Raw genomic sequence first — 13,330 nt, 5'->3', positions numbered from 1 at the left:
TACTTTGGGCAATGCTGATGTGGAATTTGATTTTCTTTTTCCCTACCCCTTTTCAGACACCACCCCCATGTCACATTCTTTTTTTATACATGGTTATGAGACAATAGGAGCCCTAATGGTGTAGTGGATTATGTGTTGGGCTGCTAACCGCAAGGTCAGCAGTTCAAAACCACCTGCTACTCCACAGGAGAAAGACAAGACTTTATACTCCCTTGAAGAGTGACAGTCTCAGAAACTCACAGAGGCAGTTCTACCCTGACCTATAGGGTCACCATGACTTAGAATGGGCTTGATAGCAGTGAGTTTTGTCTTTGTGAGGCAAGAGTGGCTCAGCGGTAGAAGTCTTGCCTTCCATGAACGAGATCCGGGTTGAATTCTCAACCAGTGCCCCCCAGACACAGCCTCCCCTGACTGTGCCTGGAGGTTGGTGTGTTGCTACGATGATGAACAGGCTTCCACGGAGCTTCCAGACTAACACAAAGAAGGAAAGCCTGCCAATCTACTCCCCAAAGTCAGCTAATGAAAATGCCACAAATCATAATGTTCTGAGAATAGGGCAGGCTTCCATTCCCTTGTGAGTAAGGGTGATCATGGAGCTAGAGGCTGAATGGGGAAATACGAGTGGAGTAAGCCCTGGTGAATGAATCCCCTCTGACCTTGGACCAGGCATGTGAATAGCCTTGCTAACATGCAGAATACATTAGAAAGTGGATTATTGCTGATGCAGTTGGGTTAAAATTTAGTACCTTATCATTTGATTTCCCTTATGATCCATTAAATATGGTCTAGTTTGTAATGTTTTCTGCTTTTCTGTGGAGGTTATTTATCCATTTCATTATTGTTAAGTTTTTTTTAATGTTTTTCTGTATATGAAATCCAGGATAGGTAAATGTATAGCGACAATCACTGGATTAATGGTTCTTTGAGGGTACGGCAGAGAAGGAGATTGGCAGGGGAAATGGGGAGCTAGCAACGAGGAGTACAAGAATGAAGAAAAGGCTCTAAAACTGATTGTGGTGATGATTGTGCAACTCTTCTTGACGTGATTGAATTATTGAATTGTTGAATTGTATGCTATGTGAATTGTATACCAATAAAGCCATTAAAAACAGAACCAACCCGAAACAACAGCCACTCCATGAGAGAAAGATGGGGCTTTTGACTCCTGTGCAGTTATAGCCCTATGCATTGGGACAAACTTGATGGCAGTAGTTTGCTTTTCATGTTCTTAAATGAAATAGATTCTAACACCAGCTGTCCTGCCCATAGAACACCCTGCTCCTCTGTTGGGTTTGAGAATTCATTGCAAAAGCCCCCAAAGACTCACAGAAAATACGGCCATGGGCTTTATTAAGGAAGTAACAGGTTATGGCTCAGGATCAAGAATAACTCCATATACAGTTCTTTGATCAAGACAGCCTCTCCTCAGCCAGGAGTCAGGCCTCTCTCTGACCCTTGACCCCCTAGGTTTCTCAGCCCAGCTTCTACGCTGCTTAGGCAAGTGTTACAAAGCTCTGCCAGTAAGTGCCCAGAGGCACCCTACTCCACCATGAAATCTCAGCCCAAAGTCTCTCAGCTCTCTCACACCATGAATTGGCAAGCCTACCTCCGTTGACGAGTACCGGGAGGCACCCCGCTCTTCCAAGAAGCCTGCCTGAAAGTGCTTCAGCTCTGTGCATCAGCAGACCCCTTGTAGCCTACCTGCTCTGTAGCTCAGTAAACCCTGTACTTCCTCTCCTGCTCTTTTCCTGGTTTGACTGCCACCATTTCTCTGATGCCACTTCTCACCGTCTTGCGCGGTCTCCGGAGTTACCACTCTCTCTTTCTGGCTTCAAAAGACACGCTCCGCTCCCATCTTTTCTGTTTGATGAGAATAAGATTCCCAACTTTCTGCCTGTGGAATGCCGAATCTAACCAATCTCCTCATTGGAGTTCCATGTTCTTTATTTGCATTATTGTAATCATTTGCTGGGAGTTACAAGACCATAGCTAGAAAGACCATCTAAAAGTGGTTGATCGTACTGGCCACCTTCTCGCTTCTCTAGCCATGGTTCTCTCAGACCTGGAGGTTAACCCCCCCCCCCACCCCCATTGCAATCATTTTACCTGTCGAGCACCATCATTAACAATGGGTCCTTCAATAGATCCCAGCGTTCTCAAAGTGAGGTTACTCAGGTACCTCCAGCCATTCAGGACTGCTTCAGGCATCTATGTGATTTGTTCAGGTTCTCCAAAAGCCACCTTGGCTTCACCCTTGCTGGTGTCTGATCAAATTTAACGAAGAGAAGATTATTCCCTTACTCTGAGCCTCACAAGATATCAGCATAGCCAAGCCTTAAGGGGCTTTAGATCCCACCACAGTACTCTAGAACAGCAGGGCTTCTCCTCAGCCCACTCCGTCACAGTCACTACTTCTACCGTTACAGTTTGTGCCATCACAACCCTGTTCGCAATTCACACACTTTGGTCCTATAATCCCATGAACATCTTCTCCCACCCTCTTTTCCCCAGAGCCATCAGGAAAAGAGCAGTCTGTTTAGTAGGGCTTCGCCCATGTCTCCTCATTCTGAATGTAACACACTCACAAATGCACAAATGCCAGTCACGTCATGTCTTTATCGCCTTCTGTTCTAGAGAGCCAATGTTTCAATTGCCCATCTCTCTCAAGCCTATAAGAAACACTCTGAGCATGTTCCTTGATCTGAAGTATCTTCTGTCCTGGTTGGAACTTTGAGCATCTGTGGCTACCAACAAAGCCCAGTCCAGCACAAGCCATCAAACGGCAGAAATCTACACTAGCTCTCAGTGGCAAACACCTTCCTCTTCATCTGGTCAAGGTTCTGATCAGCTCATCCCTACCTCCTATGAGGCACCCTCCTGTAGCCTCAGGAGTTCACACAACTTTCTATACCTCAGACCAAGCAAGCTTTCCTCGCTTTCTCACTCTTACTCATCCCTAATCTCCATAGAGTAGACCACGGGTCCAATGGAACATGCCTACGTTTAGTCTTCCTGCCTGCTCCTCCCCTGCTCCTACTCATTGAGTGGACCTAGGTGGCCACCTCAAGTGAGCATATTACCAGGATGTCTACTCACAGGCTTCCTTTAACGTAATCAACTCACTGCCATCGAGGGGATTCTGACTCATAGCGACCCTGTAGGACAGGGCAGAGCAGCTCCGGTAGGGTGCCGTGTTTGCTCATAGACTAAGACAAGTACATTACCTAAAGACTTCTCTATACCCACCCACTGATCCCAGAGAAATATTTGAGCATGTTTAATTTGGAATAAATCAGTGCATGTATGAACTAGAACCTTCGTAGCGATATTTTTTATGTATCCTGATACAGGTAGGTCTGTTTTGCAACCCTAGATAGGAGAAACACTCTAGATCCAGAGTAAATAACATAACCCTTTTTCAAAGCACTCAGTTCCGTCATCTCTTCTCCACACCTTGACTCTCTTCCCATTCATATACATCTAGAACTGAGTCTCAGGGTAGAACCAGACTAACTCCCTGCTAATCATCTTGCTTAATAGACTTGGCTTTTGCCCAGGCCACTTGAGACTCAGCTTTTCTCCTCTCAGCTATAGAAGAACCTTTCTTTCTTTTTTTTCAACCATTCAATAGCAACCAAAGTAATCATCTACATTTCCCAAGTTTCACATCCCACACCCCTTTGTGCTTCTATAACAGGTGGGGACCTCTTTTTTTTTTTTTTTTGCCAAAGGTCATTTGGATATTTATAACATTATTCATAGGCCATATAAAATTATCAACTTAAAAATTAGCCTGCTAGATTTAGTCAAACATTGAATTAACTCATGCCTAACGTGATGGCTGGAACTGCTTCTCTTCGGTGAGGCGTGTGAGATTACATGGTATTGATGGTTTTGTAAGCCTTAGATGGCACGAACCACCATTTGTCTGTCAGTCTGTCATCCCCTTGTAGCTTCTGTGGTGCTGTGAGGCTGGTAGCTGTGTCACTGGTATTTCAGATGTCATCAGGGTCACCCAAAGTGAACAGATTTCAGCAGAGCTTCCAGAATAAGAACAAGCTATGAAGGAGGAATTGGCTGCCCACTTCAGAAGAAGCAGCCACCAAAAGCCTTACATTGTGGAGGGAAACATTGTCGGATGATGAAGGCCGAAGGACTGGAAGCAGAATGTTGCCAGAGATAGTACGGAGGATGGGCCCCTTGTCAGCAGGCTTTCAAACTGTGACTGATAAGGAGCTGCTGTCTCAAAGGAGAGGGGACCGTGGTGACATGACGGGAGGAAAGCTGTGGGGGTGGAGTCTTCTGGATCTTCATTTGCTGCTTGGGCACAACGCAAGGAAAAATAGCTGCCAAATCCCAATCATCATAAATTGGAGTGTACCAAGAATGAATCTAGGAAAATTGCAAGTTGTCAAAAATGAAACAGAAGGCATAAAGATCGATATCCTAGGCATTAGTGAGCTGAAATGGATGAGCATTGGCCATTTTGAATTAGAAAATTATATGGCTTACTATGTAAGCAATGACACTGTCAAGAGGAATGGCCTTTCAATCCTTGTCAACAGGACATTGCAATATCAATCATGAAGTACAATTCTGTCTCTGATAGGATTATATCTATCTGCCTTCACGGAAACCCAATCAATACAACTATTATTCAAATTTATGCACCAACCACAAAAACTAGTGATGGGCAAATAGAAGCATTCTACCAGTCTTGAGTCTGAAATTGATCAACCATGCAATCTAGATGCATCGATAATTATTGGTGACTGGAATGCAAAAGTTGGAAACAACGAGGAAGGAATAGTGGTTGAAAAAGATGGTGTTGGTGATAGAAATGAAGCTGGAAGTCTCGTGACAGACTTTTGCAAGACCAATGACTTGCTCATAGCAGATACCTTTTTTCTACAACATAAACACTGACTATACACATGGACTGTTTCACATGGACTACCCAGATATTAAATTGACTACATGTGTGGGAAGACAGCAGCTAAAACCAGGCCAAGGGCTGACTGTGGAACATACTCTCAATTGCTCATATATGAGTTCAGGTCGCAGCTGAAGAAAATGAAAACAAGCCCACAGAAGCCAAACTATGACCTTGAGTCCAGCCCACCTGAATTACGGGAACATCTCAAGAACAGATTTGCTGCACTGAGCACTAAAGACAGAAGACCTGAAAGGTTGTGGAAGGACAACAAGAGCATCATTTGTGAAGAAAGCAAAAGATCATTACAAAGACAGGGAAGAAGATATCAAACTGGATGTCGGAAGAGACTCTGAAAATGACTTAATCACAGAGCAGCTAAGGCAAACGGGGAAAATGGTGGCGTCAAAGAGCTAGACAGCGAATTTCAAAGGGCAGCTTGAGAAGACAGAGGCAAATATGATGAGAAAATGGTCAAAGGCCTAGAGTTAGGAAACCAAAGGGAAAGAGCACACTCGGCATCTCTTCAGAACAAACTCGAACAAACTCAAGCCTTGAGTTGCAAGGCCTTCAGCTGCGCGGATCATAACACACTGCGGCTCGCCTGGAGGAGAACAAGGGTTCCACACCACCTCGCTGTGCTCACGGGCACTTGTGTGAACAGAGCCAGGAAATACTGCAAGGCTGAGAATCAGGAAAGGTGTACGTCCGGATTGTAGCCTCTCACCATGATTCTTCAATCTGTATGTCTAGCAAATCATCAGAGCAAATCATTTAGAATCATATAAGCCATTATCTGAAGAAAAATGTAGCCTCAGGATCGGAGGAAAGTTCATTAACAAGTTTATTATTATGCCTTGGCATAGTCAATGAAATCAAAATGAACATCTTTCTGGTATTCTCTGCTTTCAGCCAAGATCCACCTGGCATCAGCAATGACAGCCTTTGTTCTACGTCCTCTTCCGAATCCAGCCTGAACTGGCAGCTCCCTGTCCATGCGCCGCTGCAACAACCGTTGTTGCAGATGCATTGTTGTATCTCATGTTGTCACACTCGTGTGGTTTGTGTATTGCTGTGATGCTGGAAGCAATGTCACTGATAATTCGGATGCCAGCATGGTCCCTGTGGCAGTTACAACTGTGTCAACTAGACACTCCCGGCTGAGGGCGGAGTCAAACCCATCAGTCAGGTCACAACCTAATGCTGTGTCCTTGGGGGTGTGGCCTTCTCGTAAGGAGGACCCTGGAACCTCCCCCTCTCTCTGCCGCTCTAAAGATGCAAAGTCTCAGAAACCCAAAGGGGCAGTTCTCCCTGTCTTATACGGTCACAATGACTCAGAATCGATTTGATAGCAGTCAGTTTGAAGTTTGGGATTTACCCTAATGTATTCATAACTCTCCTTGTTATTTCCCCTTGGGGTTAAAGATTATCCCAATAGTTCTAAAGCTGTTCACACAGAACTGCTGATGATAACGTCATTATGACCCATGACTAGAGTGTTCACCGGCCTCTGTGAAAAGAAAGTGGTCTGGAAAAGAGACTGAGATGTGCCTGCAGGGACATTAAAGGCATTCCTCAAGATCCCAATTCCATGACCCTGGAAAGCTATAAAGCCCTCTTGGACTCCCTGCTCAGGAGGCAGGCTGTTGTTGAACCTGTTCAATACTGTCCGCCGTAGGTATCTATACTCCATTAAGCTCTTTTGGGGGCAGGTAATCTGACTTGCCAATGTGGCAACACCAATATGCAGATCCAGGTGACAATTCTCAAGAAGAAAAGGTGTTGAAACTACATAATAAGGAATTCAAAACAATGGTGTGGCAGTTACATAATCTCCTGTCCACTTGAGTGAAGGGGTGGAATCTAGCCTGTCAATCAGGTCACAGCCAATGAGGCCTCTGTGTGGGCATGGCCTTCTCCTGAGGATTCTGGGAACTCCTGTCTTCCTCCCTGGAGGCAGGAGACACACTCTAGCTGCTGCTTCATCTTCCTGTTGACAAGCCAGATGGAACTATGCTGATAGAGCCAGAGCCCTGGAGCTGGAGGAATCGTGGAGAATCCTGCCAGCACTGAGATACTTCCATTACCACTGGATCCACAAGACTTTCCACCCACTGGCCTGTGATCTTCCTGCATTCAGCATCATTGCATGTGTTGCGTGAGTCTGAAGAGGAAATTATAGACTGGTATCAGACATATGGGCTAATATCGGACTTATGGGCTTGATCTGGACTGGGCTGGAATGTTTTATTAATATACAATTACTCTTTGATATAAAACTCTTTCTTATACGCGTATGAGTGTCTATGAATTTGTTTCTCTAGTCAACCCTAACACAAATGGTAAGGCTAAATTGGTGCGCTTTAAATCAGATCTCTCAATACTGATCTGCTAGACCAAAAACCAAACTCACTGCCATTGAGTCAATGCAAACTCATAGCAACCTTAGCCGACAGGGTCGAATTTCCCCCATGAGTTTCTATGACTGTAACTCTCTACATATCTTTTTTTTAATGTTTACTATAACTCTTTAAGGGAGTAGAAAACCTCATCTTTATCCCCTCAGATCTGGCTGGTGGTTTCACACTGCTGACTCTGTGGGTTGCAGCCCAGTGTGCAAACACTGTGTCACCAGGGATCCTGATCTGCTAGAGGAACAATAATAAAAAATAACAATCCAAAGAAAACCAAATACTTTTGTGTGGTATCATCAAGGGCAGCAGCTTACGTATGAATCTAGAACAGGAAGAAACAATAAAAAGCACAGAGAAAATTGCTGAAGAGTTGTTGGAATAAAACTTTTGCAGCTTCATGAAAAATGAGAAGACAGGAATTTAAGAAGCGAAATGAACCCCAATTAGGATAGGTCACACACACACACATCACCAAGATATAATATAATACATATTATAATGTATATAATAATATATGTTATTATACAATAATATAATACATATAATAATCACACTTTCAAAAACCAAAGAAAAAGAGAGAATCCTGGAAGCAGCTCAGGAAAAATAAAAGGTTACTTACAAAGGAGCACAAATAAGACTAAGCACTGATTTCTCAGTAGAAACTGCGGTGCGTCTCAGCCTTTTGGCTAAGTAGAAACCATGTAGGCAGGAAGGCAATAGAAATGACATACATGAAACTCTGAGAGAAAACAAACAATAAACCAGCAACACTGTCCCTCAAAAATGACAATAAAATTGGGACATGTCCAGATAAACAAGAATTAAAGGAATTTGTAAAAATCAGGTCAATTTTACAAGAAATACTAAGGGGAGTGTTTTTGACAGAGAACCAAAAACAACAGGTAACAGTCTGAGATTAAAATGCATGAGAATACTACCCAGACGCTAACTTAGATATTGAAGCACCCCAAAGTAAAACAAACATAGAAGATGGAAAATAGGGAGCCAGAGATATCAATTTGTAATGAAGACCACTGCAAAGTTAATAGAGGGAATAGTGTAATTACAGGACTTTAAAATAGAGAGGAAATCAAGTAGAAGTCAAGCTAGAACAGAGTGTTTTAAATTGGAAAAGAAAATCAATATTTTACAGGGTAGCCTCAGAGAAAGTAAATAAGCCTCAACAACATTTTTAAAAAGGAAAATCATAAAGATTTAATAAGACCAAAACAAAACAAAAAGAATAAAATAACAAGAAAACCAACAACATAAACTCAGCACAGAAAATCATGTGGAATGAAAAAGCCAGCAGCGCCACAAACACACAGCAAAATGACAGCAAGAAATTCAAGCCTACACAGTTACACTGACTATAAATTGATTCAATGCCCTAGTCAAGAGACAGGGAGTAGCTGAATGGGCAAGGAAACAGGACCATTGATCCACTGCCTATAATAGACACACTTTAGACACAGAGACAAAAACTGTCCAACCATCAAAACATCGAGGAAAGAAATCAAATTAATGACAACCTACATAAATCAATCAATCAGGAGTAGCAATATTAATATATAGGCTTTAGGTAAAATCCAGCATGAAACATTGATTAGGTCTCTCTGAGCTTCCACAAGAGTGTACCGTGGTCAGGGCCAGAAAGTACAGAAGGGGAGGGGGCAGCCCGTCAACCTCATCTTCAGATACTTGCAAAATAGATCCCGGATTCAGGTGTGGCTCTATAAGCAAGTGAAGATGCAGAGAGAGGGCTGTATCATCGGCTCTGATGAATAGATGAACCTTGTATTAGATGATGCGGAAGAGATTTGTCCTAAAGCAGAGTCAAGACAACAACTGGGACAGCTCATGGTGAAAGATCACATTACTCTGCTACAAAGTGTGTTCAACTCGAAATGATCATTGAAGTGAGAGGCTGAGGGCAAAGCTGAGCCCCCCACTCCTCCTTTTTTAAGTGTTCTCTGCTATGGCTGTAGTTCTAAAACATGTGCTCCTATTGCTTTCATTACCCTGATGTGCTTCCTGAGCCACAATAAATGGCCTCCGTGGGATTGATCTGGCCTAGGCTGGGGTGTTTCCTTAATGTACAATTGCTCTTTGATAGAGAGGTCTCTCTTACACACATATGAGTGCCTACGAATTTGTTTCTCTAGTCCACCCAGACTAACACATTGACTGATACCTTACTTAACCACTACAAAGTATTAGAAGAAATTAAAACATGCAATTTTAAAATTATTTGAATCGAATGAATATGAAAATACAACATACTGGGTGAAGGGAGACTTTGGTCAGTGTAAGACATGAAATAATAATAATAATTTATAAATTATCAAGGGTTCATGTGGGAGGGAGGGTGGGGGAGAGAGGGGGCAAAATTAGAAGCTGATACCAAGGATTCAAGTAGAAAGAAAATGTTTTGAAAATGATGATGGCAACAAATGTGCTTGACACAATGGATGGATGGGTTGTGATAAGAGTTTTACGAGCCCCCCAGTATAATGATTAAAAAAGGAAGAAAGAAAAGAAAAATAAAGAAAAGGAAAATACAACATACTAAAACCTTTGGAACAAAAGCCATGTTCAGAGGACGATCGATAGCAATCAACACAACCATCACCTTAACTCAACTTCTCCAACAATTAGACACGCACAGCACTCGACGCCCACACGCATCAGAAGGAAAGAGCAAGACAGATGACAGCAGAAATAAATGAAATAGAAAACAAAAACAGTAGAAGGAATCAACGAGACAAAACGGTGTTCTCTTCCAAGGATTAACAAAATTGACAAAATGCGCAAATCTAATCAGGAAAAGAAGATGCAAATAACAAGAATAAGAAATTCAGTGGGTGGTGTTGCAACAGAACCAACTGAAATGAAAAGGGTAACAACAGGAAAAGGGTAATAACTACGAAGAACTGGACACCAACACATTTGATAATTTAGAAAGCAATGGAGAAATTTCTAGAAACACACTACCTAAATAAAATAACGCAGCCTGAAGTAGGAAACGGGAACAGATCCATAACAAAAGAAGAAACTGATCGAATCATTGAAAATGCCCCCCCCCCACCACCACCACACACCCAAAATCTGAGCCCAGGCAACATCACTGGTGAATTCTTCAAAACATTCAGAGAAAAGTTGACACCAATTCTACTCAAGTTATTCAGAATGGAGAAAAAAAATTAAAACTCCCAAATTATTTTGTTTTAAGCAAGCACAACCCTGATACTAAAATCAAGCAGAGACATCACACACACACTATTATACATCAGTATATGTGAGCAGCCATTTAAGTTGTAACTATTGGTCTGTCCCCGTCCAGAGGTAAGAGTGATAAAAATGAAAAAACACATTGAAACAATTAGTCCAGTGGATTTACGGACCATATAAACACCAGTTCCCACAACTCTGAGACCCCAAAAAGTAGATGGTAGCATCTATTAAAGGAGTTTTGTGTGCTCATGGTGACCGGAGAAGACTCAGCTCATTAAGATTGGGAACCCCATTCTCCTGTGGTGGAGGTAAATGCAATTGGTTTGGGGTTCAAAACTCTCAAAATCAAACTCGTGGCTGTGACTAGTCATTTCCGACTCGTGGTGACCGCATAGGACAGAGTAGAGCTGACCCTGTGGATTCCCGAGACTGCCACTCTTTATGAGAGTAGAAAGCCTCATCTTTCTTCAGCCGATGGTTTCAAACAACCGACCTTGCAATTAACAGCCCAATCGTAACCATTACACCACCAGGGCAAAGTGATCGGAATTTGTTTGGGATGGCAAATCCTTGCTGTTAGTGGATATATGTCTTTTAATCTAGAAAACACTTGGAATTCACTATGAGGATGGTCAGATAGCTCCAACCATAGTCCAGGCACACCTTGTATCATGGCGATCTGGCAGCAATCCTTCGTCAAGGAAGTCTATTTGGCGCCATGTTTTCAGGAGCATGCATTCACGCTTTGGTAATTCTCACAATATTTCCACAAGGCCATTGCTTTGCATACTTTATAGACTACAGTTTCATCAACTTCATTAACCTAACTTTTCTTTTTGCTGGGAGACCAAAACCTTCTAGTGATTCGCTTTATGGTGCTGGTGTGGAACTGAACCCACCATATTTCTAAGGCGGGCTTGTATTCATACTTAGATAGGTTTGAAGAAATGTTCAGATGTGTATTAGAGAATTTGAGAACTTCCCCCTTGGCATTCCATTGAGTAATTGGTTTTGAACTTGTTTTAGAAAACGGATTTATTTACAGACAATATTGAAAGAGACCCTGACATTCACTGTATAAGTTTAATGTATTAGGTTTATGAGCTATTCGATCAAGAGTCACTTACTGGACAAGGGACTAAGCAAGGAGCATTAACTTTTTTAAAAAAACAAGGTTACAGAAAACTTGATTAAATAAAAATATTGCTTTTGTACTTATCCTTATTCAAAGCCAAGTACTAAAAGTCTCTGTCTTTTTTTTTTTTTATCATTTTATTAGGGGCTCATACAACTCTTATCACAATCCATACACACATCAATTGCGTAAAGCGCATTCATTGCCCTCATCATTCTCAAAAAATTTGCTCTGCACTTATGCCCTTGGCGTCAGCTCCTCATTTTCCCCCTCCCCTCCCTCATGAACCCTTGATAATTTATACATTATTATTTTGTCCTATCTTGCACTGTCCGACGTCTCCCTTCACCCACTTTTCTGTTGCCCATTCCCCAGGGAGGAGGTCACGTGTAGATCCTTGTGATCGGTTCCCCCTTTCCAGCCCAGCATTAACTTCTTGTGCTTTGGTTCTCACTGTAAATATGACTGATCTCATCAGTTTTGTTGGGAGAAATGTACTAATTTCACACAAGAGCTTGCAATCGTACCTGGCCTTAAGTGAGTGTTCAACAAATTAATCTTTATCGTGAATCACCTCTATGAAGAGGTTTTATTTGTTACCTCTGGCCTTTGAGGACAGGATTTTAAAAGTCAAGCACATGCCTTAAACTTACAAATGCTGTTTGCACTGCGTGGGAGAAACATGGAGTTGTTTGCGCCTGTCAAAATTGACGGTCTTGTTCTACCCTCTATGTCCTTTGAATCAGAACCCACTGAATGGCGGTGAATTTCTTGGCTTGGGGTTTACAATGTCAAACCCATTGCTCTTTAGTTGATCCCAGTTTATAGCAACGCTACAGGGCGGAGCAGAACTGTCCACAGGGTCTCCAAGGCTGTCATCGTTACAGACACTGACTGCCATGTCTTTCCCGCCCAAAGTGGCTGATGGGTTCAAAATACTGAACTTTGGTTTAGTTTCTGAGTGTGTCACCATTGGGCTACCAGGGCTCACTTTACATTGTTTAGGGAAACGTTTTAACACGGTCGTAAATAAAACAGTTTCCTTCAAGGAGTTGAACACGTTCCTAAAGACTCCTGGTGGAGCAGCAGTTAAGCGTTAGTTCACTCACGGAAAGATTAGTGATTGGAACCCACCATTGGTTCCATGGGAGAGAGAAGTGGTGGTGGTCTCCTCCCGTCAACATTAACCCCCAGTGCCATCAAGTCGATTCCAACTCACGGGGACCCGATAGGGCAGCATAGAGCTGCCCCACAGGGGTTTGAAGGCTGCTATCTTTAAGAAGTAGATTAACATATCTTTCTCCTGCAGAGCGTCTGCTGGGTTCAAACCACTACACTTTCAGTTAACAGCCCAGCTAAGGGCACCACCAGGCTCCTTCAGAGACAGAAGGGTCCCTTGAAAATGATTGTTTGGGGAAGGGAAGGGGAAAAAAAGAGGAGCTGATTCCAAGGGCTCAAACAGAGAGAAAATATTTTGAAAATGATGAAGGCAGCATACGTACAAATGTGCTTGATACAATTGACGTATGGACTGTTATAAGAGCTGTAAGACAACAGAAAAGTGGGTGGAGGGAGACAGAGGATGATGTAAGATATGAAAGTAATAATCTAAAA

General features: G+C 42.6%; 1 pseudogene; it reads left to right on the top strand.

Moving 5' to 3' along the window:
• Positions 1-9,258, top strand: part of LOC115869226 — a 14,516-nt pseudogene extending 5,258 nt beyond the window's left edge.
• The last annotated feature ends 4,072 nt before the right edge of the window (positions 9,259-13,330 follow it).

Source organism: Echinops telfairi, unplaced genomic scaffold, assembly GCF_000313985.2.
Source record: "Echinops telfairi isolate 266 unplaced genomic scaffold, ASM31398v2 ScPeMD7_23;HRSCAF=83, whole genome shotgun sequence".
Lineage (NCBI taxonomy): Eukaryota > Metazoa > Chordata > Mammalia > Afrosoricida > Tenrecidae > Echinops > Echinops telfairi.
The sequence above is the reverse complement of the archived record's forward strand: the minus strand, read 5'-3'. Positions and strand labels throughout refer to the sequence as shown.